This window comes from Mirounga leonina, unplaced genomic scaffold, assembly GCF_011800145.1.
Source record: "Mirounga leonina isolate KUSES-001 unplaced genomic scaffold, KU_Mleo_1.0 Mir_418, whole genome shotgun sequence".
Taxonomy (NCBI): Eukaryota; Metazoa; Chordata; class Mammalia; order Carnivora; family Phocidae; genus Mirounga; species Mirounga leonina.
This window is the reverse complement of record NW_023270739.1, coordinates 1,645,549-1,668,420: the sequence shown is the minus strand read 5'-3', so window position 1 is coordinate 1,668,420 and position 22,872 is coordinate 1,645,549. Positions and strand designations below refer to the sequence as shown.

The window sequence follows — 22,872 nt, the reverse complement described above, 5'->3', positions numbered from 1 at the left end:
CGCACCTACGTGAGGAAGCCTCCATAAAACCCCAATAGTAGGGGGTTCAGAGAGCTTCTGGGTTGGTGAACACATCCACGTACGAAGAGGGTGATGCACCCCAACTCTGCAGGGACAGAAGCTCCTGCACTGGGGACTGTCCCCGACCTCACCCCATGTACTTCTTCAACACCTGGCTGTTCATCTGTATCCTTATCATAGCCTTTAATAAACTGGTAAACAGATCTGTGTCCTTGAGTTCTATGCACTGTTCTAGGAAATGATCAAATCCAAGGGGGACGAGGTCATGGCAACCTCCGGTTTGTAGCCAAAGGAAAGAACCCACACATCTGGTGTCAGAAGCATTGTGAATGTCAGAGTCATCCGTGAGGAAAGGAGAGACACAGGAGGAAGACCATAAGCACTCAGTGGGAGAGTGGGGATGCCTGGCTGGCTTGGTCAGAAGAGCATCTGACTCTTGATCTCGAGGTCATGAGATCAAGCTCCACACTGGGTTCAGAGAATACTTTAAATAAATTAGGGCCCTGGGTGGCTCAGTTGGTTAAGTGTCTGCCTTCGGCTCAGGTCATGATCCCGGGGTCCTGGGATGGAGCCCCACGTCGGGCTCCTTGCTCAGCAGGGAGCCTGCTTCTCCCTCTGCCCCTCCCCCCTGCTCATGATCTCCCTCTCTCTCAAATAAATAAAATCTTTTTAAAAAGATTATAAAAATTACTTAAATTTAAAAAGAAAGAATTCAGTGGGCGAGGCAGAGTTCATGACGCCCATTTCACAGAAAGGCTAACTGAGGTCCCACAAGTGGAGTGGCTCAGTCAAGAGCCACAAAAACCGAGGATCCTTCAAGAGGAACCCTGCAGGTGTTAGTGTCCCCCTGGGTGTGTCCCGTAGAGCCATGAGTGGAGGCAAAGCCCATTTTCAGTTGCTCCCAAGGCTCGTCCCGCAGAGGTTCCTTGAGCGCCTACTGTGTGCATGGCACCACCTCCCATACCGAAGACTTGCAAACCCCGCACCGAGGGCTTGTGGCGCTGGACAGCTTCAGTGTGCGAAGGTCACTCCCTTCCCACCAAGAAGGGCTGGAGGCAAACATAGCCGATGGCACCGAGGGGCATTAGGGGATTAGAAGGGTTTTCCATGGGAGGTGCTTTCTCATCTGAAGGCATCCCGCTAAGGGAAGCAAACAGCACAGCACTGGAAACCTGCCGTGCCTGAGGAGCGGGAAGTCCAGCCACGAGGCCAAAATCAAGGGCCGGAGATTAAGGTCTTAGCATCTGAGCCGGGGACGTGGACCCGCGCTGTACGGCTTGGCTTTGAAGGGATCATGGTGCTTCCGTTTCAGGTTCAATGTGACCAGGGTCTAAAGGCAAAACAGAAACAGGGATTACAATGTAATTATCTGCAATCCGCTCACCTCCGCCCACCCCCACTCCCTCCCAGGCCCCTAAGCGTCAGCAGCAGGATCTGTGAGCCAGGCTAACAGTCAGACCGAAGCCGGAGAGGCCGGTGATGCGAACGGAGCGGTGGAGAGGGTAGAGAGCCACGCCGGGGGAAGGAAGAGTCTCAGGCGCCTGTGAGGGAAGCAGATCCTAAACGTGACCAGGAGATCATTTTGGAATGTGAGCTGCGGGTTGGGACTCCATCCTCAGCACAGGGCTTGGGCCAGAGGCTGCGCCCGACTTAACTTGCTTCTCCCTAATTTTGGATGTGATGCAAGACCCGGTCTTTTCATCCACTGTGTGGCCACCCTTGATCCACGGAGTGAAGTGCTCCCGCGTCCTCCCACCCTCAAAACAATAGGCACTCATTACCAGGCACTGGGAAATTTGGAAAACCAGGAGCAGAAACGTCCCATACTGAAGGGCTGCAAAGATCATCCCTGATAACAACTCAGCGCGTTTCTCTCGGGTCTCATCTCCCCATAGCATTTTGAATCTTGGTGAGGGTTTGTTAAATTCGATCTGATTGCATAAGCATTTTCCCCCGTCTTCAAAAACTCTTTATAAAACTCACCTTCTGGAGAGAGGATGTATAATCACAGCATGCTTCCCTCTTGTTGGGCACGTACATTTTCTTGTACTGCAAATAAGGCTGGGAGGAACAGTGTGAAGGGTTTTGGAATCCCTCCTCCGCATGGGTTTCCAGTGTGGAATTACTGTGTCAGCTCACTTCCTGACCCATGCTGTGCAGCGGGCCTCCCGCCAGGGTGCACAAGTTCACGTTCCCGCCAGAGGGCCGCGGCCCCCCACCACCCGCCCAGACGGACCTGTTCCGGCCCATGCAGCTGCCCACCTGAAGCAGGGAGGAGGCTCGCCCGCTCCAGTGCCCGTCCTCCCACCCCCGCGAGGTTGAGGGTGCATTTCTTGCCACTTTCTGCGGGGCTGGCAGGGGCTGAGGCTGGGGGAGGACGCCGCTGGGCTGGGGAAGCCCACAGATCCAGGTCCATGGCCTCAGCCAGCGGCCTCCCAACCCACACATGGGGACAACAGGAGGGTCACGAGAGGACTGGTGGACAGCGGGCACAAGCAGGGTCTGGCCACCGAGTAGTCGCCTTCCCGGCCCATCCCCCTGGCTGGCCCGCTTCAGGGGGACAAGCTGTTCCCTGGGCCAGAGCCACTCCTGCCTCTTCCCAGAACAGCATCGGATCAAACACGCTGGGCTCCTGGACTTCGTTAGTGCCTTCTTTATTTCTCCTTGCCTGGCAGGAGTTTCCATATAACTGGAGAAGTCTTTTTTAAATTACACGTCCCCTCCACCAGCCACGCGGTTTGGAGGCGGCAGCGGGGGAGAGGGGGGTGTGTGTCAAGATCCACGTGTCTCAGAACCTCTTCCTATTTCGGAGGCCCAGGGCCCCATCTGGGGGCCGCCTGGCTCCTCTTCCCAGCGGCGGGAGGCCAAGCACTCCCACCAGCCCTGGCCGGAGAACCGGGCCCAGCTTGGGGAGGCTCGGGTCACCCATCAGCCCGCTCACTCACGCAGTCGCTGGCCGATGTCCCTGGTGTCCTCCATGTTGGAGCCGGACTGGGGCTGGGGACTGACAAATAAATCACACAAAACCCTCTTGCCAAGTTGCCGTCAGGCTCTGGAGGGGAGATGGGCCCCAGAAACATGTAATTACAGGCGCACAGTTGTTGAAAATATATTTTCTGAGCATTTATGATGGGTCACAAGCTGAGCTGAGAGATTCCCATTATGAGAATTCTGTGAGCCGGGACCGAATCTGCCCTGGGCCCTTGCTGGCTGAGGCAGAGACAAGTCCTTCCAGGGCTCCGGGCCCACCCAGGGTCACACCCAAGCCCCCAGCAAGAATTCAGGGCATACAGGGACCTCTGTGGCGAGGCCAATGCCCGATGGGGCAAGCAAGGAGGCCAGGGCGTTCCTGTCCCCAGGCTTCCGTCAGGGTCACAGACAAAGGCCCCCAGAGCCCCTGGGGCAGGGTCAGCACCTGTCCGGGGGACCGGGGAGGGCTGGGTTCCTGCTGGTGGCAGGGCAGGAAGCAGCTGTGGGAAGCTGGGGGCAGGGGACAGCGGTTACCTCCATAGCCCACCGTCTGCGGAAGCCAGGGCAGGGACATTGCTGCTACGTTAAAGTGCTGTGGCCAAGACCCAGCCAGCCTCCAGGGCCTGACGGTGCCCGCTGGTGGGCCACCGCCCCATCCTCCACCTGCTCCAGGCTAATGCCACTGGCTGGCACCTGTCAGAGGTGGTGGGGGACCTGTGGCCGGCCCTGGAGGATGAGGTGGAGATGTCAGGGCAGAGACGGAGTGGAGGGACAAAAAGACAACACCACGCCAGAAATACCAAGGCCAGCTTCTAAAAGAACTAGAGCAAGAGGGGCACCTGGGTGGCTCAGTTGGTTAAGGGTCCTGAGTCCCAGGGTCCTGGGATTAAGCCCTGCGTCCAGCTCCTTGCTCAGTGGGGAGCCTGTTTCTCCCTCTGCCGGCTCCCCCTGCTTGAAAGAAAGAAAGAGAGAAGTGACAGGATTTCTTTCCTCACTGAACTCACTGTGTTTGGGATCCATCTTCCTGCCTTAATTACATTCCAAAATGGGGCACCCATCCCCTAGGTGGGCAGTCTAGGTGAGGCAGCAGACAGGAGGACAAAGGAAGTAGATGAGAAAGATCTTTCTCCACCTGAACCCTGCAATGAGAGCTCAGGCAACGGCTGGAAGTAGTGAGCCCAGCATCTCTGGAAGCAATCAATCTGCCCCTGGATGCCGGGAGGCCATGAGCCCAGAAAGGAGTCTATAAGGGGGTGGGGGTTATAACAAGGTGCACAGGAGGCCCCCCGTGGGCAGTGCTGCTTCCAGCGTTCAGAGCCACCCGAGGCTTCCGGACGACCAGGGAGTGCCCCAGGAGCCCCCTGGGCACAGACAACAGCAAGAAAGGGTGAGCACCTGCCCCACGCCAGGTGCTGTGCCAGGCAGGAGTTCTGCTCGCCTCATCTCAACCATCTCAACACTTGCAAAGTACTGGTTACTCTCCCACTTAACAGGTGAGGAAGCTGAGCAGCAGGGAGGTAAATGCCTCGTTCAGGATCACACAGCTCACTGGGGCAGAGCCAGGACAGGGACCCAGATCTGGTTGACTGGGTGAGCCCTCCCCTCCAGTCGTCCTTGCACGGAGGAGTGGTTACGGAGGGCCTGCCCTATGCTGGGTCCTGGTGGGACACAGGTACGTGGAAAACCAAACAGGTGAGGATCTGCCCGCCTGCCCACATGCCAGGTTCCCTCCACGCCTTTTGCTTGAGCATTTGCCCAGGCTGCTTATGACTTGACATTTAGCTCATTCAACAAACTTTGACAAAAATAGTGCCTCCGTCTCTCTCCTCCTTCCCCCAGCTGCATACCTTCGCCCACTGACCCAGGCCTGGGGGCAGGGCCAGCGGTTTACCAGCAGGTAAGTCAGGTGCTGGGACCACAGGCGCAGAGGGGAGATGGTAATCCAGATTCTGTCCCGGGCGATACCTGCAGAGGAGGGCAGCAGACAACTTCAAAGTACACATTTCAGGTACACATGGGACCTTCACCAACATAGGTCAGATCCTGGGCCAGAAAGCAAGTCTCAGTGCACGCACCGAAATCATGTGAAGAATTCCTCTCTCGTCGATGTATAACAACGAAACCAATCTAGGAAAGCTCCAAATGTTTGGAAATTTAAGAAACACGCCATGGAATAACCCTGTGAGTCCAAGAAGAAATCCAAGGGAAATGAGAAAATATTTTCAACTGGACAAAAACGAAAATACACGGGCGCCTGGGTGGCTCAGTTGGTTGAGCAACTGCCTTCAGCTCAGGTCATGATCCTGGAGTCCCAGGATCGAGTCCCACATCGGGCTCCCTGCTCAGTGGGGAGTCTGCTTCTCCCTCTGACCCTCTCCCCTCTCATGCTCTCTCTCACTCTCTCTCTCTCAAATAAATAAATAAAATCTTTAAAAAAAAAAAACGAAAATACATGTCAGAATTTGTGGGAAGCAGCTAACTAACTCAGGGCTTAGAGGGCATGGAGGCGTTCAGTGTTTATATCTTGAAAAAACAGAGGTTTAAAACCAGTAATCTAAAGAAGCTAGAGAGCAAATGAAAATCAAATTCTCCAAAATAACAGTCCCCCGGAGATGTTGGCGTCTGATCCCTGGAATCTCCGACTCCATGAGGATAGGTGGCTAAGGGGAATTAAGGTGACAGGTTAAATTAAGGCTGCAGAAACAGAGAGATTATGCTGGATTATTCCAGTGGGCTCTGGGTGATCAATCACAAGCATCCTTAAAAGTGGAACAGGGAGGCAGAGGTTCAGAGTGCTGAGATCTGAGTAGGGCTGATCCCCCCAATGCAGGCTTTGAAGAGGGAGGCAGGGGCCACCAGCCAAGGAGTGTGGGGAGCATCTGGAGGCTGGAAGAGGCCAGGAGGGACTTTGCCCAGTAACCTCCAGGAAGGAAGAGAGCCCTGCAGACACCTTGATGTTAACCCCGAGAGACCCACATCAGACTTCTGGCCTTCAGGACTGGAAGGTAAAACACTTGCCTTGCTGAGCTCTGAGTCATTAGTTACAGCAGCAATAGGAAATGAATACAAAAATCAACGCAGCTGGGGCGCCCGGGTGGCTCAGTTGGTTGAGCGTCTGTCTGCCTTTGACTCATGTCATGATCCCAGGGTCCTGGGATTGAGCCCCAGGTCAGGCTCCCTGCTCAACAGGAAGTCTGCTTCTCCCTCTCCCTCTGCCCCTACCCCCAGCCCCACTCTCTCTTTCTCTCTCTCTCTCTCTCTCAAATAAATAAATAAAATCTTTAAAAAAATCAACACAGCCAATAATTGGTTCTTGGAAAAGATTAATAAAATAGCCGAAGCCCTGGTGAGACTGATCAAGGAAAAGAAAGAAAGCACAAATTAGCAATCCCAGGAAAGAGGGAACATCATTACAGATCCTACATACATTAAAAGGATAATAGGGGAACATAAGAAAAACTTTGTCAATGAAGTTGACAATTGATGCGAATCAAACTCCTCAAAAACCATAGATTATCCAAACTGACACAGGAAGAAAATAAGAACATCTAAAGAGCCTCATACCTATTTTGAAATTTTGAATTTGTATTTCAGACTCTCGGGAGGAAAACTTGGGATGTTGATGGTTTCACTGGTGCATTCTATCAAATATTTAAGGAGGAAATAATACCAGTCTGACAGGAACCCCTTCAGACACTGAAGGAGGAAGGAGCACATCCTAAATTGTTCTAACAAGGTAGAGCCATCCTGATACCTTATAGAGAGAGACCACTACAGACCAATATCATTCTTGAATGTAAAACAAATCCTCAACACAATTATAACAAATCGAACCCAGCAATATACACAAAGGATAATGAATCATGACAAAGTGGGCTTTTTGCCAGAAACGCAAGGTTGATTTAATGTTCAAAATCAATCAGGGCGATTTGCTCCATTAACAGAATAAAGGATTTTTAAAAACCATAGTATTTCACAAAAAAAGTGAGACCAAATTCATTCATCATTAAAAAGGTTTTTTTCCAGCCACTTAGGAATATGAGGGAACATCACAAACTATATAGAGAAACTACAGGAAAACCTATAGCTAATGCCGCAGGGAATGGTCAGAGACTGAAGCCTTTCCCTGGAGGGCCTGTGTCCGCTGTCCCCGCTTCCATCCCACCTCGAGTCTAGAGGTTCCAGCCGGTCTCTACGTGCCAGCATCATGACAGTCCATGCAGAAAACCCTAGTAAATCCACAAAGTGCCCACCAGGCCTGGCCTCAGTGAGGAAGGGATGGTTCTGGCATTGAAGGGAGCGTCCAGGAATGCTGAACTTGGGGAGAAGTCTGCAGGGGCTGCTTCTGCCCAGAAGGCCACTGAGGATGCTGAGTTATTTTAACGCAAATTGGGCCCGGGTTTCTGCAATGGCCAGGCTTGTTCTGTTTGAAGACAGCTTCTTGGCAGGACTGCCAGGCCGCACTGATCCTGCCCCCTGGCCCCGGATGCTTGGGCCAAGTGCAGGGGGCTCCCTGCCAGCTTCTCAGGGTGGGCGTTGGAGGGGTAGGGGGACAGGGGCTGCCTGTGTGACGGGCCTCAGCCCAGACCCCTTTTATCCTCGATTGCACTCCCCCCCCACCCCACCCCCCCGGGTAGGGGAGGGAACATTGTGCTGCCAGCGCCGTTCCCACCGGGAGTGAGTGGGTCTCTGGAAGGAGAATCTGGCCCACGGGGCCAGCAGTCCGGGTCCTGCCGAGTTCACCCTGTCAGGCACCCCGCCTTGGCTCAGTGCCCGGACCTGAGCCCAAGACCCTCACCGGCAGGCACCAAGCCTGGGGTACTTAACCGGAGCCTCCATGCTCAAGGGCACTGGCCTGTGGGGTGAGCACTGGTCCCCGAGTCCCGAGCCAGGCTCTGGCCTCTGTGCGGAACTGCCAATGAACTCCCAGGAGGAGAGGGCCAGCTCCAGCTCCAGCTTAGAGCCCTGTGTCACATCGAGTGGCAGAACTGGCTTTAGAGTCTGGCTCCCCTGCCCCCAGAGCTCCCCCCGGGCTCCCGTCTGCAGCCCAGCCCCACACACAAACCTAGCATAGATGAAGCACATGGTCCTCCAGTTGAATCCCACTCAGCCCCCTGCGGCCAGCGCCGAAGACAGAGGGGCGCCTGGGCTTCCGCTGGGACAGGGCCCAGAGCAGACGAGTCTAACGCGGGAGCCAGGGCCAGCGGGAGAGTCAGGGTCTCCGCCAGAGCCCCCACCCCTCCAGCCCCGCCTGGCAAGTCTGCCCACTGCCCGAGCTGGGTCACCTCCCCCAGCCAGCCGGCCAGGCCCTGTCACCACAGCAATATCAGCCGCCGATGGTCCGCTGTCGAGCTGGCACAGCCCCCAGCCAGGTTCGAACCTCCCACCTCCCCTCCAGCTCTCTCCCCCCTCAGTCTGAGGGTCTGGAGGAGCCTGTCCTCTTGGTGGCCCAGAGGAAGCCTCCCCGTTGCCTAATGTCTCCAACAGAGGCCACCAGGAGCATCCCTGTGGGTGAGCAAAGAGGGGCCATCACCCGTGGCCTAGAGGGAGAGCCACCACGGCAGCGGGGGGTGCTCGGTAAGGGGGTAGGAAGGACGTACGGGGTGTTGGCCGGGTGCTGGGGGGCACCGGGGGGCCTGAGGAGGTGGGGCTCTGCTCCGGACTGGGCGCTGTCAGGAAGGGGGCATCTCAGTAACCCTCGTCCAGGGGCCCCTGGCCGGTTCAGTCGGTACAGCGTGCGACTCTTCACCTTGAGGTCATGAGTTCGGGCCCCACATTGGGTATAGCGCTTACTGAAAAAATAATAATAATAATAATAATAATAACCCCTAGTCCACAGGGCCTGCAGCCGGCTAGAGCTGGGTTTGGTCATTCTGTGGCTGGCACGATGTTCACACTGTCATCCGTGTTCAGTGATGACAGAGAGGTCTTGTCTTTGTCTTGATTATCAGCCAGCAGCCTTGTCTGATGTTGTTCTGTGTGGTTGTTTATATTTCATGGGAGGACGAGCTGTTCTGGAGAGGGAGGGCTCTCCAGAGAAGGGGACAAAAGGTGGGCCTTCCCCACAGCCCCTCAAACGTTCAGGAAAATTCCCAAATGCATCACATGCTGGGATGGAGGACTCAGGGGTGGACACGGTGGACGGGCCAAGCTCTGCACTGAGGTTTCCCGGGTCCCCCGGATTTCCCCTGGGGTCCAGGGACAAGGGGTGGGGGCTACCAGGCAGTCTGGGTGGACTGGAATCCTGGGTGGATGGGGCCGGGTGACAAGAGTGGACACTCCCAAGATGAGAGGTTCAAGGTTGGATCACAAGGAGATAAACTCTTGGTACCCGCTTGTCAAGGTGGGTTCCATCCCGACAGTGCCCTCTTGAGTAGAGCTGGCACTTCCAGAGTCCAAAGGGAGAGTCTGGAGCCTCCTAGGAGAGACATAGCTAAGGACGAAGGTCCCCTCAACCTGCGTGGCCCCAGCCTGGCTGGAATCCAGATCCTTCCCGGCTCCCACAGCCTACTTGTCCACCGGAGCTTTGGGCACAGGTGCGATGTCCAGGTGCAATGCCCATGCATGGTCCCAGGTGAGGCGTGCATTTGTCGAAACGGCTCTTGAGTGCCAGCTTCATACAACGTTCTGCAAGGTACTTCCGCCATTTGCCAGACTTCCGCTGAGCACCTACTGTGGGCCAAGCCCGGTGCCGCACCCCGGGGACCCGGAGCTGAAAGCCAGGCTCCCCGCTTCCATTCCAGAAAAGAAAATGAGGAGTTGAGGGAAGTACCTCTGAGGCTCCTCCTGTTTGTCGCGGCTTCCCAGCACACCAGCTCTGTAACTAACAGGTGCCCGCCAGCGGGTGCGTAGGGACCCGCCTGCTAAGCAGTGCCATCTAATGGAGCATCTGAGACAAAAGGTCAAGTCCGAGAAGCTGAAGTGCAAGAGGAAAGCAGAATATACAACGGGGAAACGTATGCAAATGTCATGTTATTATTGCTCAGTAAACCTTATCTCCCCTTCATGTCCCAAAATGCTACCCAGCACCACCCTTTTAAGTCTGTAATAACAGATCAGATCTGCAAAGCAAGGAAAAGGGGCATTCTAGTTCTTCCACTGGGTAGGAGAGGCTGGGAGTCATTCTGTTTTGCTTTTTCCATTATTAGTTATTTTATGTATATTTTTTGCTACCTGTTAAGCACCCTGTGGGAGGAAAGTGAATGCCAAAGCACCCACCAGTCTCTCCAATCTCACGGGAGCCCCGGATGGAAGGCTTGGAGGCAGGGCTCAGCTGAGCTGCACGAGACCAGCCTCCAAACCCAGCCTTGCTGTATATACTTAGTCTCCTGTGGCCGCTCTAACAAATGGCCACACATCGACGGGCTGAAAACAAATCATTCTCCGGCAGTTCTAGGGGCCAAAAGTTGGGAGGGGCTGCATTCTTTCTGGAAGCTCAAGAGAGAATCTGTCCTGTTACGTTTGCCAGCTCCTAGAGACCACCTGCTTTCCACGGCTTGTGGCCTCCTCCTCCCTCAAAGCCACGGGCATGGCATCTGTCATCTCCCTCCATTTCTGATCCACGCCACCCTTTTCTTCCTCTAGCCCTCCTGCCTCCTTCCAAGAAGGATCCTTGTGATGACAGGGGGCCCATTGGATAATCTAGGATCGTCCCCCCATCTGAAAAGCCTTAATCACATCTGCAATATGCCTTTTACCCTGAAAGGTAATATACTCACAAGCTCTGGGGATTAGGATGTGGCCATTTGGGGGCAGGGGGTGTGCATTACAAAGCTTGTGTCATACACTATATGACACTGGGCAAGTCACTGCACATTGCTGGCCCCTGTCTTTCTGTCTGCACTGACTGGGGAGGTGTCTCCGAGTGTCCTCCCCATGCAGAGAGCCCTCGGAGTCTGCGGGTTTTCACCCTGTCCCACAACAGACACTCACCCATCGGAGAACTCAGTTTTGCACAGGGCTGTAGATTTGCAAAGCACTTTTCTTATGTGCCAGACAATGAGCAAAAGCTCGTTAGATATTTTTCAGTGACTCAATCAACCCATGAATAAATATATAAATACACAAACTTGTGAAATTAGCAGGTGTGACCACCCCCATTGTGGGACAAGGAGCCTGAGGCTCAGAGTGGACAGGTCACCTGACAAGGGCCTCAGCCTTGGTCTCCTAGCTGCAGAACATGTGTCCTCCCAGCACCAGGACAGTCCGGGCACACGGGGCGGGGCGGGGGAGCGGGGCGCTGGCCTCGTCTGCTCACTTGGAGAGCAAAGGAAGGAAATGGAAGGTCAACCGGCTGCTGCGGTGGGGACAGGGGCCTCACCTGAGCCTCCTGGTGGTTTCCCACAGCCTCACATGACCCTCGGAGCGGCTCTGACACACACGAGTGCTCGAACTGGGGTTTCCTGCCAGGTTCTAGGGGATACTCAGTTCTCACTGAGTTGCTAAAAGAGGCAGATGGGCATCCTGGGAGTAGTCACCGGCATGCTCTCCAGGGGCTCCTGGGGGTCAGCTGCCCTCTATACCACCCATGTCTCCTTCATTTTCACTGTTTACCCCCAGACCTGGGCCCCTCAGGGGAGAAGAGCTCAAACCCCCCAAAAGTCAGACATACAGGCTTCAAACCAAGAGGTCTTGCGTTTAAATCCTGGCTCTGTCATTACTCACTGCATGGTCTTGGGCATTTTTTTTAACTTAATATTTTTAGAGCAGTTTTAGGTTCACAGCCTAAATGAGAGGAAGGTACAGAGATTTCCTATGCCCCCCTCCCCCCCTCACCATGCATGGTCTCCCCCATCATCAGCATCCCCACCAGAGTGGGACATCTGTTACAACAGATGAACCTGCATGGACATAGCACCCAAAGTCCGGAGCTGACATTAGGATCCCTCTTGGTGTGCATTCTGTGGGTTTGGACAAATGTATAATGACACACATCCACCACCGTAATGTCATCCATGTGGTCCAAATAAGGGACATACCAAAGGGACTGTTTACAGAGGCGTGGGCAGGTTAAGGAAGCACCCAGAGGCTGTGGTTACAGGGAGCTGCTACCTCCCTAGGGCTGGAAAGAACAAGCCAAGGAAGTGGTGTTTCATATGGAAACCAGGGGGACCTATAGCTGCGGGGGGGGGCTCCCAGCAAGAGCTATGGTCACAGGGGGCACAGCCAATGTCAGGGAGTGGCACGTGGTCAGCAGGAGGAAATGCCCCATCCTCTCTCCCTCTTCTTCCTCATCTCCAGCTGCTGCTTCCGTTGCTGTCCCAGCCCCAACCAGCTACCAGAGGAGGATGCCACCCATCAGCGTGGGCAGAGGATGGACCTGGGGGGGGACAGGGGTGCCACAAGTGAAAAATGACCAGCAGTGCTCACTATGGGACCATCCATTACCCATTCTTTCCACAAACATCTAGTTGGCACCTTCTAAGTACCAAACACTGTCCTCACCGCTGGGGACACTTTGGGGGAAGGAAAGAGACAAGGCCCCTCTCCCAGGGAATTCGCATCCTAGTGGACAAACTCAACACGAAAGAAATGACCAATTACAGAATAAAATGCCAAGCCCAAGCACTAGGAAGAGAATCGAAGCAGGACAAGAGAAGAAAGAAGAAAAGGAGGCTATTTGAGATAGTCCGGAGAACATGCTGGACATCCCCAGGACCCACTCGCTACATGTGCTTACTCCAACAGGTCCCTCTGTCCAGATGCCCTCCCCACCTTCTGGACGCCCTGGCCCACTGCCCAGGCAGAAGTGCTTGTCCCTGGACCCCAGTGAAGCCCATCAGCACACTCCCTCTCCTGGCCTCCAGTCACCAGGAAGGCCTGCTACCTAACCTATCCCATTTTAACAAGGGCAGGTGGCTTAGCTTCAAACAAGCACCATCATGGGAGAGAAAGTCCTGAATACAGACAGAAATATTTGCATAATTGCATTTCAAAACTTCAAAACCATCCCTACACTTTAACACACGTGTAAGGACCAGTAACCGCCATGGGAAGGCTCCAGCCAGACGGCCTTGCCCCTGAGGGCACTCTTCCCTGCCTGTTAATCCTGCCACAGAATTCCTGGTCCAGGAGCCACCCTCGCCCCTGTCCCCCTTCCCAACACAGTGTCACAAAGGAGACAAGGTGGACATTTTTTAAACGAAGGGTGAAAAGAACCCCTTCTTTATACTCTCGGGAGTGGGACCTGGGTGTTCCATCTGGGGTATGAGATATGGGGTGCCAGACATTTCAACCAGGCCAGTACTTCTCAGACTTCACGGAGCTTCGGAATCACCCGGAGAGCTTGGTAAAAACCCAGATTCCTAGGCCCCAACCCTAGATTCTGTAAGTCTGGGCTGGGGCCTGAGAACGTGCATAGCTAACAAGTTCAGGGAGATGCCCCCCAAGCAGGTGGGGCCAGACTTTGAGAACCATAGCCCTGGGCCATTCAGACGCTGGAAGCATCTCTTTGCTCCATCCCTGCCCCCTCTGCCAGCGGCCAGACCCTGAGCGACCGCCCCCCCTCCCCCCTGCCCCCGCGCGGTGGCGGCGGCGGCCCCCCTCCCGCCCCGGGCCCAACGGGGCAGGGACTGAATCCGAACGTCTGATTTTTCCTCCGGGCTCGCAGCGCCCCGCGCAGGCCGAGGCTCGAGGAGAGGGCGCTCGGCGGGCGTTAAAGGACCGCCGAGGGGTGGGTTACTGGGTGGCCGGGGACGCCCCATCCCCGGCGGGCACCGCCTACAGCCTGCGCAGTGCACCGGGGTGGGGGATCTGCGGAGGGCGCCCCGGCCCCAGCTCCCAGCTCGGGCGGCCGCTCCCCCGGCGGCCGCAGGTCGCGTCCTCGCGCGGGTCTCGCTCGCTCGCATCGGCTGCGGAGCCCGGGCGGCGGTGGCCACGGCCGCGTCCGGAGCCCCAGCGCGGGCCCGGGGGCGGGGCGGGGCGGGGCCTCGGCGGCCCCCTCCCCCGGCCCGGGCTCGGGCTCTGCGCGGTGGCGGCGGCGGCGGCGGTGGCGCGGGGACCAAGGTGAGCGGCGGCGATGGGCCCCGGAGGCCCCGCGGGGGGAGGGGGCCGGGGGGGCGGGGGGTCGCACGCGCGCCCCTGAAGAGGCCGGGCCGGGTCCGCCGGAGCGCCGTGTATGTGTGTGTGTGCGAGTGTGTGTGTGTGTGTGTGTGTCTGTGTGTCTGTGTGTCTGTGTGTCTGTGTGTGCGCGCGCGCGCGCGTCACGCCGAGTGCGGGGACATGGGATGGGGTAGGGGCCGGGCGGCCCCCAGCAAGGGGCTCCAGCTTCTCCCAGTACGAGGCCCCCCCACCCCCGGGACCTCCCAGCTGCCCTCTCGGGGTCTCTCCTAGCCAGCCCTCCCCCCAACGCCCCGCCCCGCCCCCTTCTCGTCTCTATCTCTGACTTTCCGTCTCTGCGGGTGGGTCTCTGCGTGTCGGTCCAGCCGGGTGTCCAGCTGCCTTGTTTCCCGATCTTCCCTCCCAACACTGCCCCCTCCCCATGCAGCTCTTCCCCTCCTTTACGCTGCCCTCCCCAATAGAGCAAACAAAGATGGTCGAGGGAGGGGGAACCTCCTTTTGGAACCCTGTCCGGTTTTAGCGTGGGGCCCCACCCCTCTGGCCTCTAGCCTGGGCCTCCTGCCACCTTCCTGTGCGGAGCTGGCCCTGCAGAGCCCTGGGTGGGGGGGAGGGGGCGGTCTGGGGCAGCAGGTACATCTGAGGGCAGAGACCCCAGGGCTGGAGCACAGAGGGGTCTGTGGCCTCAGAACTAGGGAGCCCCCCTCACATCCCTTGAGAGGTGGCCGGCAGGGCAGACTTGCCTGCCACTGGGTCTGGGCCTCTGGCAAAATCAGACCATGCGCTGGACCTTGTTCACAGGAGCAGGGCCTGACGCTTTCTAAGATTGTTTCCAATGGAGCCAAGGTAGGGGAAAACTTGCTGGGCTCGGGGAGGGCCCCTGGCCTGGGGGTCACTGGGTGTGGTCCTGGCCCTGGCTCACCAGGCCGCTTCCTGTGGGCGGCCTCCATTTCCCCATCCAGGCTGCAGGACAGCAGTGCGATGGTGTAGAGCTGCATGGAGAGGCCATCGCTGTCCAGGTGATTAGTGATGCTTTTGGTGGAAGCCCGGCTGGGCCGGAATTCCCCGGGATTCCAAACAGCATTCCCTGGACTGCATCTGGAGGGGGAGGGGGGCTCCCTGTGGCCTCTCAGACCTCCTGCATCGCGCCCAGCCTGAGAACCCTTCCTGGAGGGGTAAGCTAGGGGCTCTGGCGGCGGGGTCCGGGACCACCAGATTGTCCTCTTCAGTGACAGTTCTTGATAAAATGCCAATGCCTGGGATCTCATCCTGACCTCTGATGAGGGCACCAGGAATCTGTGTCTTACAGCTCACCCCCCCCCATCCCCACCCCGTGCACATACAAGTGTGAACACCGCTGAGTGGTGGCCTTGGATGAGGGCACAAGATCACATACTCTTTCCGGCCGGGTGGACCCAAGAGCAGCCCAACCCAGGGGCGTGGACTTACTGTGTCCCTGACGAAGCCGCTCCCCCTCCCTGAGCCCAAGTCCCCAGCACTCAGCAAGTCATGGCCTCCCAAGGGTCTTTCCTGCCACGTGGTCTGAGATTCTAAGCTGTTTGTTGAAAATGTGGTGGGTAGGGGGTTGCTCCAGAGTCAGGCAGACATGGGTCAGCATCACAGGGCCACCGCTGGCTGTCCGTGTGGTCCTAGGCAAGGGACTTTGCTTCTCAGGGCCTCCATTTTTCCACCTCAGCACTAGAAACCATGGTATTCCCCACTCTTTACAGGTAGTCAGGGGATCCAAAGAGGCCCAATGCCTGACACATCACAAGCCTGCCGCGAATGTGATGTAAGCCATGAGAGTGGTTGGCATTCTGCGTTTCAGCTACCACACTGTCTGGTGATGGGGACATTCACGTGGACCTAATTTCTCATCAGCAGGGAAAGTGGTCTGTGCAGAAACATTTGTTAGCTGATGGATTTGTTTGTTTGTTTGTTTCTAATGGATGGATCAAAAGGCCTGGGGATGGTTGAGCGGCCTTGCCTGGGCAGAGTCAGGCAGCGTTCTATGGGATCCGGCTGGGACGGACGCTGGTGCCAGGTCTTTCTCAAGACAGGCACTGTGAGATGACACCCGGGTCTCCCAGGCGACTCCCGGCAGAGCCAGGAGGACCTGGGGCAAGAAGAAGGAAGGAGAAAGCCCAGGGCCCTCTCCCCACCTCTCCGGGTGCCCTGAGTCCTGGGCGTTCATGGACATGAACAAAATCATCTTCTGGGACATCTGTGAGGAGGGCGGGCTCCCAAGATGCCCATAGAGGGGCAGGAAAAGCCATTCATTCCTTCATTCATTCCCTCGCTCCTTCCCACCAGCAGTGGCAGATGGCAGGGGGATCCCCATTGAGGCATGTAGGGAGAGGCCACAGGTGCGATCTGAACGGGGAGCTGTAGGGTCAGACTGTGGGGTCATTGCTTCTCAGGGTCACACAGCAGGGTCCGGATGTCCTGCTTTAGGCTCACCCAGAAGCCTCGGATGGCCCCGGGGGACGTGCCGAAGAAGACCCAGCCATGCCCCAAGTCTGAGTCAGGAGATACAAATTAGAGTCTTGGACTGCTATGAAGACGTGGGTTTAGTGGAACAAAAAGGTAATTTCCTGGTGACACCATAACCCTCTTTTTGCCATTTAACCACATCCCTCTTATATGTCTCAGAACCGAATCTCAGTGGGGGAGCACCACTGGGATGAGGGCTTTGAGATCTGTGCGTGCGCCCAGTTCTGGTGACTCAGGAATCCCTAAGTCTGGGACGGGGCTCTGGGCAGGGCTGGGAGGAGGAGCCAGCCAGGGCCGGAGAGGGGCCACAGAGGCCGGGGACCCCAGAGTCAGGCTCACCTGCTGTAAATCCTGGCAGCACCATTTAACAGCTGTGTGGCCATGGGAAAGCTGCCTAACCTCTCTGAGCTTCAGTTCTGTCATCTGCATTGGGTGGTGTGGACTAAACTGTTGAGATGATTAAAACCATGGGTTCCGGAGCCAGGCTGCTTGGGTTCGAATCCCGGCCCCACCTATCCCCAGCTGTGGGACATTGGCCAGTGTCTCAACCTCTGTGTGCCTCAGTTTCTTCATCTGTAAAGTGGTGAGAATTGCAAGCACTTGGCGCCTAGGGTTGTGGTAAGGATCTGGTGGCTCCGTGTAAGGCCCCGAGAGGGACAGTCCCGATGTGAGGACCAAGAGTGGCGGTGCAGGCCCCTGCACCTGCTCCGGTGTGTGGCCTTTTGCTCAGGCTGGTATCGGCCCCGGAGTTACTGCCCGTATCCGTATCAGCGTTAGCGTCGATGCTTACCTCTGGCATCCCGAGAGCACTCGACGCCTGGCCCGGGGAAGCCTTCAGCTCGTGCCCATCTGTACCCTCCGGGGAGAACAGTGAGGCCACCGACTGTCTACACCCTGGGAAAAGTGGGGGTGGGGGTACAGGGGCCAGGCCGCTGCTGAAAAGATTATCAAGAAAATACATGTAGGTTATTTCAGCACGGAGCATTGCTCTCCTCAGCTCTGATTCCAGGGCGTGACCCCCGGAAAGAAGGGGGGCTGCCATTTCCTAAGCACCTACCGTGCGCCTGGTCCTATGTGCAGACCTTCTCCAGGCACTAGCCAGCCCAGAGGGTGATCGTGACCATACCCAATTAACAGATACGCAAGCTGAGGCTCAGAGAGGGCAAGTGGTTTGCCTATAGACCCAGGCAGCAAGGAGCAGGGCTGAGGCTCAAACCTAGGGTCTCTGGCAGGAGGTGTGCATGCCCGCCTTCCACCCCCACCACACTACCTGCCTGAATGTGAGAGAGTGTCACCAAAACACCCTGACATCAAGAGCTACCACAGTGGGCTCCTCTGACCCCAGCAGAAGTCTTGCTTGTTTTCTGGAAAGTTCTTAAGGTTTTGCTTTCTGTGCCATCCGCTGAACTGGTTAAAAACCTTCTATGTGTTGCCCAAGCAGTTTCTCCAGCAAAACCAGTCTGCCCGGAGCCCAGAGGAAAACCCAGGAGGAAAGACTGGGGGGATGGAGGACCCAGGCTGGGAGGGTGGCCCCCATTCAGCTCCAGGAGACCCGCGTTCTGGTTCCGGTTCTGCCACATACCCTTTGAGTCTGAGGGGTTATTCTCCGTGCCGCAGTTTTCAAATCTGTGACATGGAAATTTCGATTTCTACCTTGCTTGGTTCCCATGAGGAGGAAGGGTAAGGTAAAGCTACAAAATAATAATAGTCAACACATAGGCAGCCCTTGAGATTCACCTGAAGACAGCTTAGAAGCTTACATATTTGCCCTCATGTAACCCTCCAAGGCCATGGTATGATCCCATTGTACAGATGAGGAAGGCAAGGCACAGAGAGGTCAGTCTCTTGTCCAAGTTACACAGCTGGTAAGTGTTTAGGTCTGATTAAGATGGACTGAAAGCCAGCCACTGAGGCCATGCATTGATGATAATAAACATGATGCCCCTTCTTGATTATTTCCTGTGACAGGGAGCTCACTACCTGTTGAGTCCCCAGGACTATTAGTCTCGGACTTGAGTAGGTGGTGGTGATGGTCCCTGGCACAGTAGACTCAGCGTGGAGAGGGAAGGCTGGGAGAAGATGCTGAGCTTGGCTTTGGCTGTGGAGAGGTGGGGAGCTGTGGTTTCCACTCTGTTACGAAGTGAGGGTAAGAACCCCACGGCACAGGGCTGCTGGGACATGTGAACGTGGGGATGTGATGTCAAGTATCTGGCAATGGCAGGGGCTTGAAACGTGGCAGCTGGTCCTACTGTCATGTTGTGTTGCTGTTGTGCTTACTATTAGTATTATTTAGGTCCCGTGTCCCTAGTAAAATCGTGGACCCCTGCGAGCAGGAGCCAGGCGCTAAATGCCCTGCGCCCTACCCTGAGACACGCTCAATATTTATTGATTAGATGCCTGATGTTCATCTCCCTCCAAAGAGAATGTCTCCATGTGGGTGAGGTGCTGGGAGACTCTTCATTTATATAATCTCATCCGGTGCCCCACGAGTGGGGGTCATCAGCTCCATTTTAGAAACAGTCTTATGTAGTGCGATGGGCCTGCCCAAGGTCACACACTAAGAAGGGAGAAAGCCGGGAGTACTTCCTGGGGGAGGTGGCATGGCACTGGGCCAGCAGGATGGGACATGTGCCTGGGCCAAAGGGCAGAGGGCTAGTGCTCTAGGCATGGTGAAGAGGAACGTGGGAGCTGTCCACGGATCAGGGCTGAGCCCAGCACCCAGCATCCAGCACAGGGCAGGGCAGAGTGTGGGTGAGGCTCAGGGGGCATTTGCTGAGCTGAGCTGACCTGAAGTCTCAGGGGAACCTTAATGTGCTAGCGGTCTGGGCTCCCGACCCCACCCTGCACCCCACCCAGCCACTTCCTTCTGTCCGGGCAGGAAGGGGTGCTCTGCGGGCTCAGAGGCTGCCGGCACCTTCCTGGGGACTGCTCTGTGAGCAGTGATAAAATGTTTATCTGAAACAGCAGCATCTGGGCTTCCCTGCACAGGGCACAGCCGTTCCTAGACCTGCAGCCTCCCTGAGTCCTGCTGAGTCACGGGGGAGCCCAGTGGGCCACCTGCCCGCGCCCTCCTTGGCCCCTCTGCCCTTTGGCCATGTGGGAGCCTCAGAATGTGTAAGCCGTTCAGCTGCCTGCAGGGCGTCCAGCGCAGTTAGTGCTGGGGGCTCCGGAGCTTACCCAGCGGCCAGGATCGCAGGCAGAGGAGGCCAGCAGGCCGGGATCGCGCCCCCACCCCCCGCCCTGCACTCACCCCTGCAGGGTCCCACCTACTTGGTCCTCACGGCAGCCCGCAAGGGAGGTAGGTCCTCTTACACCTCCGTTTTGTGGTGGGGATACCAAGGCTCAGAGCAGGGGTGCGGCGGGTCGAGTCTCCAGCTACTAGTAGCTGAGCGGAGATTTGGCTCTCGTCTGTCTAACTCCTGTCCCTGGGAGGCCACACTCAGTTCTAGCCCGGAATCAGGGGCTGGGGTGTCTGTCCGTCCTGATGCGACACAGAGCTATGACTTTGGGTTTGTGCATTTGATTTTCAGAGTAACAGCAACAACAAAAAACAGTAGCAGATGGCTTCTTCCTACTGCCGTGTGGTGGGGGAGGAAGAGCAGGGGGTTCAGGTTCTTTTGTTCACTCATTCATAAAATGTCTTCTGGGTGCACTGGCCGCAGGCCAGCATTCGAGGCTCCGTGGACCCGTGGGGGACACTAATGCCACGGTGGGGGGAGCCCCCGGAACCGTCAGGGCTGGGTTCAGCACCCGGGCCCACTCACTGCGTCCAGACGGGTTGGGTGGGTTCTGGCAGGCCGCTCGGCCTCTCTGAGCCCTGGTCTCCTGGCTGTGACTTGGGGGCAAACTGCACTTCCCTGAGTGAAGATCGCACCTGTGTCCTTGTTCTCCGTCACCTCTGCACACCAGCCTGCTGGGCATTCATTGGCCTTTGGACTGGGTCTGGTTTCCAGAGAGGCCCCAGCAGGCTTTGCGGTCAGCTCTCCCAGGGAGGGCCAGAGCTGGTGCCCGGGGGGGCTTGCAGAGCTGCTAGCCTAAGGCAGCGGCTTTTCCCAAGGGGCTCAGAGTTCCCAAGGCAGGCTGGGGTCCTGGAGCCGGGCTGACCTCCAGCAGCTGTAAGAGGGAGCCAGGTCACATGCAAGCTATTGATGGGATACCTGTGGGTGGCCGGGGGTCATCCCCAACCCCCCAGGCCCCCCACCCCGTGCTGGATCAGAGCCACTGTCGCCCCGCGCTGCCTGCCCATGCATGCAGGGCATCTCGTCTGCCTGTTTGCTCTCCACTTTTCCCTCCTCTCGGCCTCCCCTTGTGTTCCTCTACCTGGAACTCTTCCTGCCCTTCTGCACCTGCCCTGAGGGCTTCCACTGGTTCTTCATGGCCCTGCTGGAAGGTGCCCTCCTCCTCCAGGAAGCCTTCTCGGCTGCCCTGCGTCCACCCAGGCAAGATGGGGCAGCCCCTGGAATGTTTGCTCATATAGTTGAGGCAGCATTTAGCACCCCATGCTCATCTGTCCCCGGTGTCTTTCCCTCCAAAGGCTCCCAGGTGGGGCTCTGCGTGATTCATCTGTGTCCCCGGGCTCCGCCTGGGGCTGGCACAGGGCAGAACCCCAGGAGTGTCTGATGAATGAACAAGTGAGCGAGTGAGTGAGTGACATCCCCAGGACCGTGGCGGGGATTTAGAAACATGTGGTAAGGGACGTGTGCAGAGCTAGAAGGTGTGCTCTGTGTGGAAACTCACTGCCTTCCTGGAATAGACTCTGTAGACAGGGACTCCATGTACCTGACCTTCCAAGACAATGGACGTTCAGCTGGACAGGAAGGATTTCTGGGGCCAGGAGAGAGACAGGTGGGCGGGGGCTTGTTGCAGAGCCCTGGGGGTCAGGAGGGCTGGCCTCCTGGCCTTGGAGCTGTGTGGCCCCGAGCAGCTCATCCCATCCATCCGTCAGGCCTCATGTCCATCCTGCGAACCCAGCATTTACCTGTTGGAGGGAAGCAGGCAGGCGGCAGGGCGTGTTCACGGGTGTTGAGAGGCATGTGCCGAACCTCTGGGAGGCGGTTGCCACAAAGACACAGCTCCTGCCTGCTGGGTCTAGCTCTCCATCGGACTGGCCTGACGTAGTCCGATGAGGGAGGCTGACGGGATGCAGACCCATGCTGTGATGGAGCTGTCACAGAGGGAAGCCCAGGGGAGGCCCCGGCTCAGCCATTGGCCTTGCGTAGCTGGCCCCTTGCTGGCGGGTGGGTTTGCTAAGAAAGCAGGTGTGCCAGGCCAGTGAGTACCGTGTGGCTGGAGACCTGGGGGAGGGGGAGGTAGGGGTGGTAAGACCCTGAAGATGAGGGCTGGACGGGATCCTGAGTGATGCGGGGGGAGAGGGGGCATGCCCCTGAGAGCATCACGAGAGCTGCATCCCCTGAGCCCTGAGCGCTCCACCTGCCGGCCTGCCGCTGTGGGAGGCACTCTGCACTAAGGAGCCCATGAGATCCTTGCCCCGACCTTGCGAGGCAGGCACTGCTGTGTCCCCATCTCACGGAATGGGGAAATTGAGGCCAAGTCACAGTAAGTGACAGAGCTGTGCTTTGAATCCAAGTCTGTTTGTCTCCAGAGCCCAACCTGGAATATCCGGCCTTTCCTGCAGCCCTTGCCCCTGACAGAGCCTCCAGGGCTTCTGCTGGGTCATCTGAAGAGACGGGGTTAGCAGCTGACGTCATACAGCAAGGGAGCATCATCACAAACCTCACCACCTCGAGTCCTCCCTGGGACGTGTTCTGTCATCTGTGGTCAGAGCATCGCCCAGGGTGGCGGGTTAGGGGACGAGATATAGCACAGGAGGCACCCTGGGGACAGGTGAGCCCCCAGAAGTGGGAAATGAGTGTCATGTCACAAGATCAACCAGAAAGAGCTCCGAGCAGCAGTGGGCCCCTGCCACCGAGGTCTGCCCACTGAGTCACAGAGGGGGCGGGGCCAGCGCGGGTGAGCCTTCCTCTGCTTTCCCTGAAGGTGAGGAGAACCAGCCAGTGAAGGGAGAAGGCCTCCTCTGTGCTGATGGTCAAGGTCGGGGGCCATCATCTTGGTCTGTCGGCCCCAAGGCCAAGAGGGTGCTCCAGGAGACTACAGGCCCTGGCGTTGGGGTGAGGGGGGGTGTTGCTGAGAATGTCCCTGAGGCAGATGAGCTTCTTCCCTGCATGTGTGCTAACAGGTGCTGTAGGCCCTGAGTAGGCAAGAAGGGAGGAGGGAGGAGGAAGAGGCCAGCCCAAGCCCCAGCCAGGGCTCACCATCCTTCCCTTGCTCCACCAGGAGAAGGTGAGGGTCCCCTACCCCCGTTTTCAGCTGGAC

The 22,872-nt window shown here is 57.1% G+C and overlaps 1 protein-coding gene across 2 annotated transcripts in view; it reads left to right on the top strand.

The window, feature by feature from the left end:
• Positions 1-13,963: 13,963 nt before the first annotated feature.
• The window catches only part of PRR5 (proline rich 5), a 50,412-nt gene continuing 41,503 nt past the window's right edge, over positions 13,964-22,872 (top strand). The window contains exon 1 of one of the 2 annotated variants that reach the window (XM_034987326.1): positions 13,964-13,995. The gene's annotated coding sequence lies outside the window, so the exon portion shown is untranslated. Of the gene's footprint in view, positions 13,996-16,398; positions 16,633-22,872 lie in introns of those variants that run through there. The other variant, XM_034987325.1, reaches the window with a different exon arrangement.